Here is a 17,379-nt window from a genome sequence, read left to right as displayed (position 1 = left end):
CCTTTTTTTATGAATAGAGCTCTTGTTTTTAATTTGATGAGCAGGGAACTTTCCAACTCTAACCCTCTCTTTACAATCTGTCTTTAATTTTAAAAAAGATGCATTCCAATTTTTCAAACATAAAACTCTTTAATGGATTTTTTTTTATTTGCCAGTTCTCCAGTCATGTTAGGTTATCCTGAAATTCAACATATACCATTCCATGGATCTCAATCTCCTTTCCTCATTTGCACATTCACATTTACTACTTTGATATTAAAAAAATAATTGGATGGCGTCTCTCCTCAGTCCTTCTTAAATAATAACACAGTTGCAGCTGTTAGACTGTTTTTATAGAGAGCTGTTACCAACTAGGTCATCCCTGAAAGGACCATGAAAGACTGTGCAGTATCTTGCGTCATTTAGCTTATTTTACTTATCCTTTGTGCGACATAACCTGTGTGTACTTTTAAAACTCTGCAGTGTTTTTAAACTGCAACTGTTGTACTCTACTGCATTTTCTTGGTAGCAGCAGGAAACAAATAATTTCCCCCTTGTTTCCTGAAATCTTTTCCACATCATCCTCTTAAATGCTACATCAAATACTTAAGGCATTGTAAGCTCCAGCACTGGACAGAGCTTAATCAATTAATCACACTACTGTATTCAGATAAAATAAATCTCAAAACCTATCTAGTAATAATAATCTACACTTTGTTATGAAACGTGGATAGTGATTATATGTATGACTTTTTGCTTTATAGGCAAGTAATGTTGCTTTGTTTGGGGGGGGAAAAGAATGGAAACTACTTAGCAGTATTTTGAGATAAAAACACTGTGCTGGTCAAAGTATTTTAAAAAACCATATACTTTAAAAACTGGATGAAATATTTACTCTGTTTCAGACCTTGTTCTAGGTGCTTGATATGATACATACACCACTGTATTATTTATGAGCTTAAAGATACATGATTTACTGATGAGAATCATCTAAGTAAGATAGATACATGGAGAAAATAAACCATGGTACACAAGGAAGAAATGTTTTTGCAGGGTTGTCTGTAGATAAAAAGAAGAAAAATATTTTTATAAATGATATCATGCTTACAAATGGTTTCATCTTGAAATTTCAAATAGTGTGTATCAGCTTGATAATTACTAAGAATTAATAATTTCCTCAAAGTCTTCCGTTAGATGTTTAGATTTTCTGCACTAAACCATTCCATGTCATATACTTGTTCCTTGGAACAAATGGATGTTACTTTTTTTTTTTGGTTGGGTACCACAACCATTTATTGAAAACCTGGTTGGCTCAGAGACATGACGGTAGATGGTATATTCATAAACGTGGAGGAAGAAAAGTCTGGAAAATCGGAGGGGGGGGATGATGCCTCTTCTTGTTTAGACTGTGTTCTATCAAGTGTGTGTGGCTCACACAGCGTCCGTGGTGGCAAAGGGGAAGGAGAAAACCCGTTTACCATCCATTGAGATGGGCCCAGGGCCACAGGTGCTTGGCCGCTCGAATGTCAGTGCTGAGTAACTGGAGGATCCTGCATCCCGTTCTGGTCCCACAGTCCGCCTCTGCCCTCAGCAGACGCACAGCGGCCAGACCTGGCTTAGGCTTTGACCCCACCCACACCTACCCCATTCTGGGCGAAGCCCAGTCACCAGCAGGGTCTCATGGGCAGAGCCTGGGCCCGCCAGTCATGTCCTGAACTTGGAGTGAGAGGGGCTTGGAAACGTCTTGGCTCCTTGTCCTCAGATGCCCACAGACTGGGGTCACTTCGTAAGCATGGCTGCTGTGCCCTTTGCTGGTGGCAATGTGGGAGCCTCACTGGTTTTTTGCCTTTCCCTTCCGTTTCTTCTTCTTTTTGGTCCCTGGTGGGGCCCATTCGCCGCTGAGCTTGGCTGCCTGCTTTTCTTGCCCAGGGTCCGTGGCTGCGCTGGTGGCGCTGGCCTCGTCCTTGTCCTTATTTCTCATGTCCTTCGTCTCCTTCTCCTCTGTGACGGGGCCATGGATGGCTAAGGCCTGGAGGATGTCAGAGGCGGACACGGCTGCCTCCCGGCATCTCTGCCACTCCTGGTCGCTGTCATTGCTGGAGCTGGAGGGCGGTCGCTTCCGGCGGGGCTGGGGAGCAGCTTCCTTCTCAGGGCCGCCAGGGTTGGACGTGAAGAAGAGCCGGAAGCCATCATCCTCAGAGGCCGCATTCTGCGTGCTGGCCTTGGCTGGCTTCTTCTTCACCTCTGAGATGGTAATGGAGCTGTCCAAGAGGGCTCCACGCTTCTTGGCCACATAGGCTCGGAATTCAGGGGTGGTCTGAAGCTCGTTCCCATCTTGCTCATGTTCATCCACTTTATGCCTGAGGCTTGACTGGGGGGCGGGCAACTGGCCATTTGCAGCATCAGCTCTAGGCTTCTCTGGACCCTTAGGGCGCTGCTCCAAGCCCCAGGCCGGCACTGCAGCCTCGCGGCACGGCGCCAGCTCCTCATTGCTGCTGCTACTGCTCTCTGCGTCGCCCATGGCACCTCTCGGATGTTACTTAATAAACCGCAGTTTTTATTTTCTGACATGCTTTTTGTTGTTAGGTACCATCCAGTTATGACTCGTAGTGACCCTGTGAGCACCTAACCTGAACTCTACCCTATCCTATGCCATCCTCATTTCCAGCCCTAGAGCCCATGCTGGGCTGAATTGATAATCTCAAGGATGATAAAAAAAAAATTATTAAGCTAACTTCTTCTTAAATATATCTTGAGGAAGTGAGCTATTGCAAAGTTGAACAGTGATAAAATGGTAATATTTATTTGAAAAAAAATGTTAATTTTCCTTGAGTCTCATAGAGCATAGTTTGAAAAAACCCTAGAATTCCAGTTTCTTGAATAGCATTTTCAGAATGAATGGAAATCAGGAATCCTAGTTGTTTTCAAAAAAATGTTACATTTTTGAATTATTCTAGGAGTTAACACCATATTTGTCAAAGAAAAGCAAGTGAATGTAAGTATAGTTATAATCCTATATTCAGTAGAAAGAAAAAAACTCTAGATCTTATACAGTTTGTTGTTATTTGCTGAATGCTGTTTTTACTATGCCTCTAATAAATACTGCATTTAAACATTAATAAACATGACCGCTGATTCTTTTGAGTTGTGATATTGGTGAGCATATTGAGTATACCCTGCACTGCTAAAAGAACAAACAAATCCGTATCCGAAGAAGTGAAGTGAGAGTGCTCCTTCAAAGCAAGGATGGTAAAGACTTCATCTTGTAGACTTCGGGAGTGCTATCCAGAAGGGACAGTTCATGAAGAGGGACATGATGCATGGAAAGATCTGCGAGATAGAGGAAGACCCTCAACATGATGGACTGACAAAGTGCTTGCAACATTGGGGTGATGCGCAATTTAGGTTGTGGAGATGGAACTGAATTGGGCAGACTTTCTGTCTCTTGTGTGCAGGGTTGCTATGAGTTGGAGTAGATTTAAGAGCACCTAATAGCAACAACAGACAGACAAGTGCTGCACTAACACTAATTCTTATATGAGCAAACAGTAAACAAGCAAGCATACACCCACCCAATATGAGCAAACAGTAAACAAACAAGCCTATACCCACCCAAACTATAAAATAACTATAATAAATTGATAGATAGGTTTATACCTCTAACATAATATTATCATGCAGGATAGCCAACTTTGGCCCCAGCTAAGGCCCATGGTGGCAGGACAGGGCAGGTTGGGGTCCCAGATGGGGCTATTATGGCCTGGACAATGGCTTAGCTGGATCTTTGGTGCTGCTGCACAGGGCTACAAGGTTTGAGTGCCAAGACGACAAAGTGGGGTGGCTCCACTTCTTCCCATCATGCTACTAGGGATCCCAAAGGCACAGGGGGCCACTTTACCTCTTCTGTGATGCTTTTCTTCTGAATCCTGGCTGACAGCAGACAATACCAGAAATATGTCTGTTTGTATTTTATTGACTATACAAAGGCATTTGATTTTGTGGATCGTAACAAATTATGGCCAATATTGAGAAGAATGGGAATCCTAGAGCACTTGATTGAGTTAATATGAAACCTGTACCTAGAACAAGATGCTGTTGTCTGACTAGAGCAAGGAAAGACTGTATGACTTAATATCAGGAAAAGTATGCTTCAGGGTTGTATCCTTTCACCCTGCCTAGTCATTCTGTATATTGAGCAAACCATTTGAGAAGTTGGACTCTGTGAAGAAGAATGTGGGATTAGGATCACAGGAAGACTCATCAACAACCTGCATTATGCAGATGACACAACCATGCTTGCTCAAAGTGAGGATGACTTGAAATGGCTGGTGCAGAAGATCGAAGACTATAACCTTCACTATGAATTGCATCTCAACATCAAGAAGAAAAAACTCCTCACTCCTGGACCAATAAGCAACATAGTGAGAGATGAAAAAAATGGAAATTATCAATGATTTAATCTTACTTGAATCCACAATCAACATCCTTGGTACCAGTATTCAGGAGACCAGGAGAGAGCAGGCAAATCTGCTGTCAGGGTCTCTCCAAATTACTAATAATAAAAAGAGCAATGATGTTAATTTGAAGACTAAAGTGTTCCTGATTCATGTCATGGTCTTTTCAGTAACTTGATATGTGTCTTTACTCAGTCACACCTAACAACAGTATTTTTGAAAATTTTGTAAAAATAATACTAGTTCTAAGCAGATAGTAAAATTAATGAACTTTTGTTGTTTTTGTTTGTTGCATACTGTCAAGTAGGAACTGGCCCCTAGCTGACCCTCTGGTAGGCTTCAGAGACAGTAAATTGCACGAGAGGAGTGCCCATTCTTCTCTGGAGGATTTGAACTGAATCCCTTCAAGTTTGCAGCTCATCTTCGTACCTTTAGGCCACAAGTGCACCTGCAAAAAGAAATTGAATATGGCATAAAGGAACTATTTTCAGTGAGGCAAAGAGATAGTGTGAGATAACATGGCCTGTTACTAATACCTTAAGAGGAACCGCTAAATGAGAAAGTCCTATAATGAAAAAATAAGGATGGTGTAGTTATCCATTCAACCCATGTAATTACCTGGTATTTAGTGGGGAAGGATAATAAATAAAAAAGTTATTGTACTTAAGTACATGTCTGAACATCTACTTATTGCTGAGTATCACATAATATATTGAAATTATCTGTTTGCTTAGAAATGTATTTCAAGGAAAGAATATATAATATGTTCTTGTTCTGTGTCGTCGAGTCACTTGTGACTCATAGTGACCCCATGTACAAAAGCCCTAAATCCTGCTCTATACTGTACCAGTCTCACTGTCTCTGACACACCTGCCCAATCACTGAACCAATCCATCTCATCGAAGGTCTTCCTCTCCTGTGCTTTCCCTCCACTCTCCCAAACATGATGTCCCTCCTTGCAACATGCCCAAAGTATGTCAGATGAAGCTTCAGAATCCTTGCCTCCAAGGAGCAGCCTGGTTTCACCCTCTCCAGGACAAACCTGTTTGTTCTCCTGGCAGTCCATGGTATATTCAGTGCTCTTCACCAGCACCACAGCTCAAAGGCACCAATTCTTCTATCATCCCTAGTCACTGCCCAGCTCTCTGACGCATAGCACGCAATTGCGAAGACTATGGCCTGGATCAGGCACACATTATTCTCTAGCCTGCCATCATTGCTCTTCAGTACTCTGGAGAGGTCCCTGACAGCTGACTTTCCCATTGCAGTTTCTCTCTTGATTTCCTGGCTGCAGGTACCAAGAGTATTGATTGTGGAACCAAGCAAATTAAAACTGTTAACAATCTCAGTCTCTTCACTATCCATAATGATGTTACCAGTTGACCCAGTGATAAGAATCTTTGTTTCTTGATGTTGAGCTTCAATCCATATTGACAGCTGCAGTCCTTGACCTTCTGCAGCAAGTGCTTCAGGTACTCCTCAGTTTTAGCAAGCAGGGTAGTGTCATCTGCATAATGTAGGTTGTTGATGAATCTTCCTCCACTCCTGATGCCACATTTCTCCTCGTACAGCCCAGTGTTTGGGCTGATCTGCTCTTCATTCAGATTGAAAAGGTATGGAGATAGAATACATCCCTGGCGGACGCCCTTCCCAATTTTGAACCATGTAGTGTCTCCTTGCTCTGTTCTGATAACTACTGCTTGGTTCAAGTATAGGTTTTGAATAAAGCACAAGAAAATGTTCTAGATGAGTTTTTTTAAAAAGATGTCCATTACAGCGTTCTTTAAAAATATTGGGAAAAAATACTGAAAATAATCTGAAGGTAGTTGATCATGTAAATGTCAATTAATCCACGTAAGGGGGTGCACTTTTGTGTAGCACTGTTCTTGGGTTAGTGGCAAGTTGACCACAGCAGTTCCAGCTATTACAACCAATAAAACAGTGCCTGGAGGAAGAGGGGAGCTACCTCTTGTCTTCTCTTTTGTGAAAACTTGTAAGTTACAGCTAACTTCTCATTATTTCTCATAGCCAATGATTGAGTTACATGCTCTGTTCTAGGCCAGCCATTGGCAAGAGTGATAGAGGATGGCGTTGTTGTTATTAGGTGCCATTGAGTCGAGCACAACTTATTATCAACCCTATGAACAACAGATCTGGACCCTGTTCTGTCTTGCATCATCCTCACACTTCCTGACATACAAGAGCCCATTGCAGCAGTCATTGTGTCAGTCTACCTCGTTGAGGGTCTTCCTGTCCTTTGCCGACCCCTCACCTTTCCCTACATCATGTCCCTCTCCAAGGAATAGCATCTTCTAGCAACATGTTCAAAGTATGTGAGACAGATGAAGCCTCATAATTCTTGCCTGCAAAGAGCACTCTGGCTGCACCATTTGCAAGACATACCTGTTCATTCTCTTGGCTGTCCATGGGATATTCAGTGTTCTTCTCCAATACCACAGCTCAAAGGCATCAATTCTTTTTCTGTCATCCTTATTCATCATCCAGGTCTCTGATGCAGAGCTAGTAATCGGAAAGACTATGGCCTGAATCACACTCATCTTAGTTCTCAGACTGACATCACTACTCCTCAATAATTTGTCAAGATCCTTAACAGCAAGATTTTCCCCTTGCAATACATGTCCCTGTTTCCTAACAGCTCATACCAAGGGTGGTCATTGTGGATCCAAGCAAGATGAAGCTGTTCACAGTTTCAGTTTCTTCTCCATCCTGCATTTTTGGTCCAGTGGTAAGAATCTTTGTTTTCTTCATATTGAGACACAGTCCATACTGAAGGCTGAATTCCTTGATCTGTTCTGCAACAAGTGCTTCAAGTCCTCCTTACTTGCAGCAAGTAAGGTTGTGTCATCTGCATAACGCACGTTATTGATGAGTCTCTCTTTAATCTTGATGCCACACTCCTCTTCATAGAGTCTGTTTCTTGGATAATTTGCTCAGCATGTAGATTAAACAGATATGGAGTGAGAATAAAACCCTGATGCACTCCCCTCACAGTTCCAAACCATGCAGTGCTTCTCTGCTCCATTCACACAACAGCCTCCTGATCCAGGTATAAGTTTTGCATGAGCACAATCAAGTGCTCTGGCATTCCCATTCCTCTCAATGTCAGCCACAACTTGTCATGATCCACACAGTCAAATGCCTTTACATAGTCAATCAAGCACAAATAGACATTCTTCTAGTATTCCTTCCTTTCGGCCAGGATCCATCTGACGTTTGACATGAGGATTTAGGAGAAAAGGATTAACTACAGAGACAGCTGTAAGAATACATTAAAAAAAAGGTTAAGAGATGTTATACTTATGTGATGGTATAATAGGTGCATTTAGAAGGCTTACATACTAAGCTAATATAACTTTAATCATCAGGAAAATATAGGTATTAATTAAAATACTTTTGCTTATATATCTGTGTCCCGAAGGCAGTTGAGGGTAGATGCAATAGACTGCAGTTTCTCTATCATGGTGTCCCCAGGGCCTAATCCATGCCTGGTTCATAATAGGTTCTCCTTACTTGTTGAATCAAACCCAGTATTTAATTATGGTTTAAAAAGTGCCAAGAAATGAAGAAATAAAGGGATATTAAGTTTATTGTTTTTAGGTACGGTGCATGTTATGAACCACACTATGCTATGCAAAAATTAATAAATAAAATGAAGTAGCTGGTGAAAAAGTTCACAGTCAGGCCACACTAATTGTAATGTATTTTTCTCTTTTGATGCATCTTTTATGTGGGACTAAATTTTTTTGAGGGAGCTCCGGTGGCCTAATAGCGATATGCTACATTGCAACCCAAAGGCACATGGTTTGAGGCCACCATCTGCTCTGTGGCAGAAGGATAGGCAATCTCCTCCTGTGTGATTAACTGCCTCTGAAAACCTGCGGGAGGGTCAGCTATGGATTGGTTCTGATTCTGTGGTCCATAACAATGACAAATTTTTTTGGTGTGTTTTCAGGAAGCTTATGTAGCTATACATAAGACATCTATGCATAGCTTTAAAGTTCAGTTATAAAAGTGGACAATTGAATAGCTTCCATTCCTTAAAGGAATACAACATAGTCAATCCTAAACAACTTATTACTCAGTCTTGATTGTTGTTGTTATGTGCTATTGTGTCACCTGCAACTCATAGCAACCCTGTGTATATTAGCTCTGAACCCTGTCCTATTCTGAGCCAATCTCACCATCTCCGACAGACCTAACTCTATTTCTCCAGTCACTGAGTCAATCCATCTCCCCTTGGTCATCTTTTTTTTGCACTGTCCTTTCACGCTTCCATGTGCCATGTGCCCAAAGTATGTGAGATAGAGCTTCAGAATCCTTGCCTCTAGGGAGCAGGTTGGTTTCACTCTCTTTAGGACAGACTTGTTTGTTCGTTCTCCTAGCAGTCCGTGGTATGCTCAACACACTTCTGCACTTCTGCAACTCAAAGGCACTGATCCTTCTTCTATCATCCGTTACTTTCCAGCTCTGTGATGCATTTCAAGTAATTGGGAAGACCATGGCCTGTATCAGGTACACCTTAGTCTCCAGACTGCTGCTCTTCAGTATTCTAGAGAGGTTCCTGACAGCAGACTTTCCAGTGCAATTAGTCTTTTGATTTCCTGACCGCTGGTGCCAAGATTGTTGATTGTGCAAATAGTCTTGATTATGGGGGAAAAAATTATAAATGGAGTGATCTTATAAGTAGATTCTTTGGGACTTCCTTTTTTAAGTCATCATCTTGTTTGTAATACTCATCTACTTAGCAGAACATGCTCCATTTCATTCCTTAGATGTTCATTGGCATACTTCCACTAAGGTTTATATAATATCAGTCTATGTATTCCTTCCTTCCTCCCCTTCCCTCCCGTTCCCTCCCCTCCCCTCCCCTTCCCTGTGCCATAAACATTCTTACTGTTACTTTGGGCTTGGAGTCCAAATTCTGAGTTACAGAATTACACTTTCAGCTTTTCTACATAATGAGAACTTGAAAATGTAAGGTTTTTTTTTTTTTAAAATTTTTTTTTTGTTTTGTTGGCAAGTTTCTTTTCCTTTTGTTTCATACTTTTCTTCATTTATATTGTGTTTCATATAATCATTTCCATGCATTATGTATTATAAAATCAATTACCATTGGACCTTGCCCATTACTACCCAATCTTTTTGAATATAGAATAACTAAAGCTAGTGGGGTAAATGTTATTAAAAATAGAAAATTTAAAAGATAAACAAAGTACTGTCATGAAGAGTGCAAGGACCTGGAGGTAGAAAGCCCAAAGGGAAGAATATATTTGGCATTTGTCCAGATGAAAGAACTGCAGAAATAAAAAAGTCTCATGTTGCAATATTGAGGAGTTTTTGGGATGAAGTATTGAATGTCAGGGGAAACATCAAAAGATGGAAAGAATACAGTCATTTGTACCAAAAAATTGGTTGACATCAGCCATTAGAGGAAGTAGCATATGATCGAGACCTGTTGTTACTGAGGGGAGAAGTTCAAGCTGTATTGAAGGCATTTGCAAAATAAGACTCCAGGAGTTGAGAGAATATCAGTGAGATGTTTCAAAAAATGAATGCATTATTAGAAGTGCTGTTTTGTTTATGCCAGGAAATTTGGAAGCCGCTAACTGGCCCAAGGACTGGAAAACATTTTTTTTTTTAAACTTTTTTAAAAAATAGAAACTTTTCATTTTATACTGGTTCACTTACAAGGTTCTTATACATTATTTTCACACTGAATTCTTCCCACTTCCTTAACCCACCCCTCCCTCCACGCTTCAAACTGTGTGACCCTATGATTGATTATACCCTCCACCCAACCTCACCCCTGGGTTCCCTCCTCCCCTCTCAGATCCTCTTACACACTTTACTTGTTATCCATTTTTATCTTATTTGTGCCTGTTCTAAAGAATGGTAGTCCAACTAAATGTGAAACTTAATAATATTATCAGTATCACTCAAAAGTACATTTGTACCCTCCTCTTCATTGAAGCACTATTCATGAAAAGATGAAAGCAACAATAAGCTGTAATACATGCCTACAATGGAATATGTAACATTAAAGAATGCTGATGAATCTGAAAACTATTTCAAAACATGGATGAACCTGGAGGGCATAATGGTGAGAGAGAAATCATTACAAGGGACAAATGCTACATTAAGTCATCACTATAAACAGGCAAGGAAATTTTACATATAGAAACTCTCTTTGATAGTTAACCAGGAATGGAAGGAGGAGGGTGATAAAATCAGTAACTAGAGAGTAGACATGTGTCAACTTGGGTCACTTATTCACTCTCTCATTGCCATCAACTGCGAACTGGCTCTCTGGTAACCCTCCATACGATTTTCAGGATGCTGAAACTGTATGAGAAGAGATTGCCCATCTTATTGCCCATCTTTCTCCAGAGAAGTTGCTGTTTGGATTTGAACCATCAGAGAGGTGCCGCCTCTGGTTTAGTAGCACCACCACTGCCTATTAATGGTACCACAAGAGCTCCTTAACTGGGCGGAAGGAGGAGGCAATAAACAATAAGGGAGAGGATGGTGTAACAGGATCAAGGAAAAGAAGGACATAGGAGTAAGAACCACAGTAGTAAATACTGTTACTTATGCTGTCCTTCCATAACAGTAAAGAAGATAGTTTACAAATGGATGCACAGGTAGACATACAGAAAGAGCAGGTAGGGATGGAGTTTGGGAGTATGCTAACAAGTATAAACACAGGATTGGCAGGGGAGGTATGTGCCACAAATATATCTAGGTATATAGAAGAACATACAAGGGGGAAAGTTGTGCAAGTTTCTTGACCATTTAACTCACTGGCCTTCAGGACCTTAGGTCCATAGTTTTAGAGGGCAACTCGACCAGTTGACACAGCACGCTTCACACATACTGTTCTACATTCTGATTTGGTAGTAGTGATGGGCGTCGTAAAATCTTGTGAGCAGCCATCTGGGATGCAGTTACTAGTCTCTTTCTGTTTGGAGCAGAGAAGGGTAAAGAAAGCCAGAGACTCAAAGAATGAATCATTCCAAAAGACTAATGCGGTTCATGATCCACAGCCACAACTAATCTGAGCCCAGAAGAACCAAATGGTGCCTGATTACTACTGATCACTCTCATCAGGGCCACACTGCAAGGTCCTGGGCAGAGTTGGGGGAAAATGCAGAACACAATTAAAAATAAAAAATACCTCAATAACAACAGCACAGCAACAGCAAAATCCTTACAGCTGGACCAACAATATGACAAACAGAGGAACGATTGTCTGTGAAGGATTTAATTTTTCTTGGATCAACAGTCAATGTCCGTGCATTGATCAGATTACGGATTGCACTGGAAATCTACTAGAGAAAGCGTCTTTAAAATGTCAGAAAAGCCAGGGTGCCACTTCAAAGAGACCAAGATACACTTGGATTTTCAGGCACCTGATATACATGGAAAAACTGGACAATGAATAAGACTGAATAATTGTTTTTGAGATATCATTTTGGCAAATAATACTGAAAATACCATGGACTGCCATAAAAATGAATATATATATATATATATATGTGTGTGTGTGTGTGTGTGTATATGTATGTATTTATGTATGTGGTGGTGGTGTTGATTGTCATTGAGTCGAGCACAACTCATAGCAACCCTTTGAACAAAAGACCTGAAGCCTTTCTTTTTTTATTATTTAATTTTATTAATTTTAATGAGCATTTACAGAGATTTTGGGTTTCCATTCATTCATTGTTGTACTATTTTCTCTACCCTTCCCCCAAGTTCGTTCCTCTTTTTTTCCCCCTTGAAAGTCTGTTTTAATTGTTCCATTGCCACAGTTCTTGTCAAAACCAGTTCTGATTAATCTCCTTTGTCAGTGTGTCCTTTGCCATTCCCTATCACTGATTCATAAGGAAAAGGGGATGGCGTATTCTCTTAGCTACTTCCTGCTGAAAAGGGACGCTGTAGGCGGAAGCCTTTCTTAACTGTCGTCATTTCTTAAAGTTCATAGAGTTTCCAGAGGCATGTATGTATATCTCACTTGGAAGAACTGTGGCCAGAATGCTCCAGAAAGGGAAGGTTATGAGACTTCCTATCTTACAGATTTAAGACATTTTATCAGGAGGAACCTGTCTCTAGAGAAGGCTGTCATGCTTGGTAGGGATCCGTTTAAGCAAAGGAAAACCTTTGCCATTGGATCGGCACAGTGGCTGCAGCAATGGGTGCAACAATAGTGGTGAGCCCGAGGATGATGCCAGACCTGACAGTGTTTTGTTCTGTTGCACGTGGCTCATTTTGGTTTGGAAGCAACTTGATGGCACTTCCCACCAGCAGACATCATGATGCTAAATCCTTTGTCAAAGTTTTGTTTCAATTTACTCTGCCACTCACAGGATAAAGTTAAAGAGTTCTCATTGTCCCACATCTTGCCAACACTTGGTTATCATGATTTAAATTTTTTGCTAATTGGATGATTTGCAGTGCATTTTTAAGTACTTAAAATATTAAAATTTACGGCTGGCTCTTGAAGTGAAAGCACAGTAAATTATTCGTTAGATTTTAAATATGTTCTCAACAAGAATAATTTATGCCTTTTTAAAAAAATTCTAAGTCCTAAATTAGTGGTGTCCAAATTGCAAAAGGGCTACACAGAGAATCTGCATAATTTGATATTAAATTCATTTGTCCAGATTTTTTCCCCCCCTCCAATACGGATAGATACACAGGGCTTCAGTTACAATATAGAAGTGAAAGCCAGATAGAAGAGGTAAAGGTAAAAATTTCCTTAGAATAATTTTATTTTATTTAATTTGGCTTCTGCCCCAAATTGCAAGCAGTCTCGTACACACTTGTCTTTGACTGACAGCCCTACTTATATTTTTATGAGCTCAGACTCCTTTAAGACATAGAGTTTTCTTCAGCTTTTCATGGATATCATGCTTTCTCATTTTGTATGTTGTGCTATAATCAAACATAAAATTAAGACAACTGTCTGAAATACTAGCTGTACAGACAGGGACATAAAAGTGTTCGGTTTAATATACTCAGGTTAGTTTTTTTATACATTTAGTTTTCGTTTTTGTCAGTGAGAACAAGAGGCTGGAGGAGAACCCACACTCCCTTGGAATGATGTGCTTCCCCCGCCCTTCCCCAGGCACCCAGCTTGCTTTGGTCTAGAGGCAACACAGTCCCACTCTTTCAGCAGTTTTGAACTTCCTTCTGTATGCTTTTGCTGTTACTTAATCTTAACATCAAAGTGGTATCTTTATTTATTAATTTTTTAATTTTTTTTTATTATTTTTGTGTGAGTGTACCGTCAAATCAGATCTGACTGGTACAGGAGGAGATTGTCCCTCCTTCCCAGGCAGAGCATCTGGTGGATTCGAACTGTGTGCCTCTGGGATTATAGTTGCAGCTCCTTACCGCTAGGCCACCAGAGCTCCCCAAAAGTGGTATCTAATTTAGAAAATTCCGTTCCAATGACCGTCATATGTCAATTCTGATGTAAGTTGTTATTGTTGTATACTGTAGAGTTGGAACCCACCCATAGCTGACCCTCTGGCTAGTTTTCTGAGGCAGTAAATCACACAGGAGGAGACTGCCCATTTCTTTCCCAAGGAGATGGCTGGTGGATTTGAACTGTGTGCCATTGAGCTGGTAGTGCAATTCCTTACCACTAAATCACCAGCACCACCTCTGATGTAAGTAGAACAACTCACTTTTGATTGTGTCTATGTTTCTTTATTATGGCTTTGTATTGTCAGTAAGAAACCCTAATGGCATAGTTTGATACACGTTATGCTACTAACCACAAGGTCAGTGGTTTGAGTCCACAAGCCTATATGAGGGAAAGAGCTGGTCAGTTCCTTCCCTTAATGACTTACAGCACTGGAAACTGGATGGAGGCTTGCTGTGAGTTAGAATTGACTTGGTTGCACTGGGTTTGGATTTTGGTTTATTATCAATATCTTTATAAATCTGATCTCTGTTTGTCATTGGAGGTTGGAAACATTACATGTAAGCTTACAGGCACATTTTAATACAAACATAAAACACAGACAAATAATAAAAATTTACTCCGATGATGATGAAGAGTTGGATGATGTTGGCATTTTATCAGTTGTAGTAATAAACATGGATGGTTCTGGACAATTTGGATTATCCATGGGAATAGCTAAAGAGTTTCTAGCCAGGAAATTAGAAAGAATTGTGTACATGGCCTCTTTATTTTCTTGAAGATCTTTATATCTTTCTTGATAATATCTCCTGGGTTCCTGCATCTACCCATTGACTTTAGCAAAGCAAGCAGAAATGGAAGCCTCTGATTTAGTTTAGAAAAGAACGTCAGCTAATTTTTTCTTTATAACATATTTTGACAATTTCTTTCCCCCTTCCTCTCCTTCAAAATTGGATCTTCCTGCTTCTCCGGTTATATGCAGAGTATGTAAGCCAAATCTGATTTTCAAGCAATGAAAACAGCCCTTGTTGGCACTAAAGTAGCTTGCTGTTCCTTCAGATTTTCAAAAAGACTTCTCACTTTCATTTGCATTGACAGAAACTCATAAGAATCCTCTACTGGATCTGGCCTTCTGTCCAAATCATCAACAGCTCCTCCCTCTTCTGGATTTACCATTGTCTCTGCTAGAATACTCAATTCTGTGCCAAGCAATCCTTTCACTGCCTCCAAAATCCTATTATCTTTAAAGGTTATCAAAATGTTGAGTGAGCTAGTCCTGCCTCACATGCTGTTTCACCAACTTCCTTTTCGCCATCGTAGGCTTTACTGTTCTTTGTCTTTATGTCTGTACTTTCTTTACTTTGTGCATGGAATTTTTAGTGGCCTGACTTCTTTTATTAGACATCTTATTAGAGGTATAAGCAGTATGGTGAAGATTTTTGTTTTGTTGACTTTGAGATGTGTGGAGAAACCCTGCTGCACACCTTGTTTTCTTTTAAACTTGTTCATATAACAACTTCTTGATCTAGGTGTAGGTTTCATATGAGTAGCTTTCTTGAAAAAAGTAGATGTGATATAAAGACGACTTCAAACGCTTTACTGAAGAAGATCAATGACTCCAGCTTCAATAGGGATGCACCTCAACATCAAGAAAACACAAATCCTCACCACCAGGCCAGGAGGCAGTGTCATGATAGATGGAGAGAAGAGTGATGCTGTCAACAACTTAATTTTCCTTGGATCCACAGTCAACGATCGTGGTAACAGCAGTCAGGAACTCAAAAGACATTTTGCACTAGGCAAATCTGCTGTCAAGGACCTGTCTAAAGGTGCTAAGGAGCTATGATATCAGGTTAAAGACCAAGATGTGCCTGATCCACACCATGGTGTTTTCCATTGCTTCCTAGGCATCTGAAATTTGGACAGAGAATAAAGAAGACAAGAATCGGTATCTTTTAATTTTGGCATTGGCCAAAAGTATTGAATCCCATAGACTGCCAGAAGAACAAACCAACCTTGTTTATTGTCTTGGAGGAAGTGCAGCCCGGGTGCTGCTCCTTAGAGGCTCAGCTTGACAGTGCTAACAACAGTTCTGATTTCAAAGAACTTACTCTTTTCTCTTTAGTCCTTTCTGGCCCTCCCGGTAACCCCTTGGTGCCTGCAGATCACCCTGTCTCATTTTATGGGTGTGTGTCTTTACTCTCTGAGGACATTGTTGATGATGTTGTTGTTATGTGTCATCAAGCTGCCTGCCAGTCATAGCAACCTTATGTACAACAGCCCTAAACCCTGCCCTATCCTGTGCCAATCTTATTTTGTCTGACACACCTTCCCCCATTACCCTGGTCACTGAATCAATCCACCTCACCAAGAGTCTTCCTCTCTAGCACTTTCCCTCCACCCTCCCAAGCATGATGTCCCTCTCCAAGGACAGGTCCCTCCTTGCAACATGTCCAGAATATGTCAGGCGAAGCTTCAGAATCCTTGCCTCCAAGGAGCAGCCTGGCTTCACCCTCTCCAGGAAGAACTTGTTTGTTCTCCTGGCAGTCCATGGTATATTTAATACTCTTCTCCAGTACCATAGCTCAAAGGCACTAATTCTCCTTCTATCATCTCTAGTCATTGTCCAACTCTCCGATGCATAGCAAGTAACTGCAAAGGCCATGGCCTGTATCAGGTGCGCCTTAGTCTCCAGACTGACATCGTTGCTCTTCAGAATTTTGGAGAGGTCTCTGGACAGCAGACTTTCCCAATGCAATTTGTCTTTTAATTTCCTGGCTGCGATTACCAAGAGTGTTGATTGTAGAGTCCAGCAAACTGAAGCTGTCAACAATGTCAGTCTCTTCACCATCTATTATGATGTTGCCAATTGGCTCAGTGGTGAGAATCTTTGTATTTTTGATGTTGGGTTTCCTTTTAAGAATCTTGTTTGGATTTGAAAGGAGAATGAGTGAGAGGTTGATGAATAAACTTGTTATTTATGTAACATAGTTGAACATTCTCATCCCAGCTTGAGTGGTGTGGTCTGCAGTGAGTTGTGCTGCTAACCTAAAGGCTGTGTGTTCTGGTAGTTCAAATCCACCAGTGACTCCTCAGAAGGCATATAAGCAGTCTGCGTCTGTTGTGATTTACAGCCTTGGAAGCACAATGCGAAGCTTGATAGGAGCTGGAAGTAACTCACTAGTACTGAGTTTGCATTTTGAGGTTTTGTAGTGTGTGTTTTGTTTGTTTTGATTTTTTTATTTAGATGTTCTAAGAAAAAAAATCCTTTTATTTCAGAGTGTTTTCTTCTCCAAAGAAGCATTTGTCCTGTCTTCCTGTCTAGAGCCTTATGAAAAATGGGGTATAGTGAGATAAATTTGCCAAGAAGGGAAAACTAAAAATGTTACCTCAAGTATATGTTGACTAATTACTTTATCATATTGTGGGGGAAATTTTGTTCTCTCTGTTTAAATTATTTCAGCACTTCTGAATTTTTCTTATCCTTGATAATTTGCT

The 17,379-nt window shown here is 40.6% G+C and overlaps 1 protein-coding gene and 1 pseudogene across 1 annotated transcript in view; one reads left to right on the top strand and one right to left on the bottom strand.

Annotated features, from left to right (window-relative positions):
- TTC28 (tetratricopeptide repeat domain 28) overlaps positions 1–17,379 on the top strand; it is a 744,609-nt gene that overhangs the window by 41,312 nt on the left and 685,918 nt on the right. The gene's annotated exons all lie outside the window — the stretch shown is intronic.
- LOC102856883 lies at positions 1,759–2,500 on the bottom strand (annotated as a pseudogene).

The sequence above is a fragment of the Elephantulus edwardii genome, unplaced genomic scaffold (assembly GCF_000299155.1).
Source record: "Elephantulus edwardii isolate Elephantulus edwardi_28Jun2011 unplaced genomic scaffold, EleEdw1.0 scaffold00089, whole genome shotgun sequence".
NCBI classification, from domain to species: Eukaryota; Metazoa; Chordata; class Mammalia; order Macroscelidea; family Macroscelididae; genus Elephantulus; species Elephantulus edwardii.
Note: the sequence above shows the minus strand (reverse complement) of the source record. Positions and strands in the feature narration are given on the sequence as shown.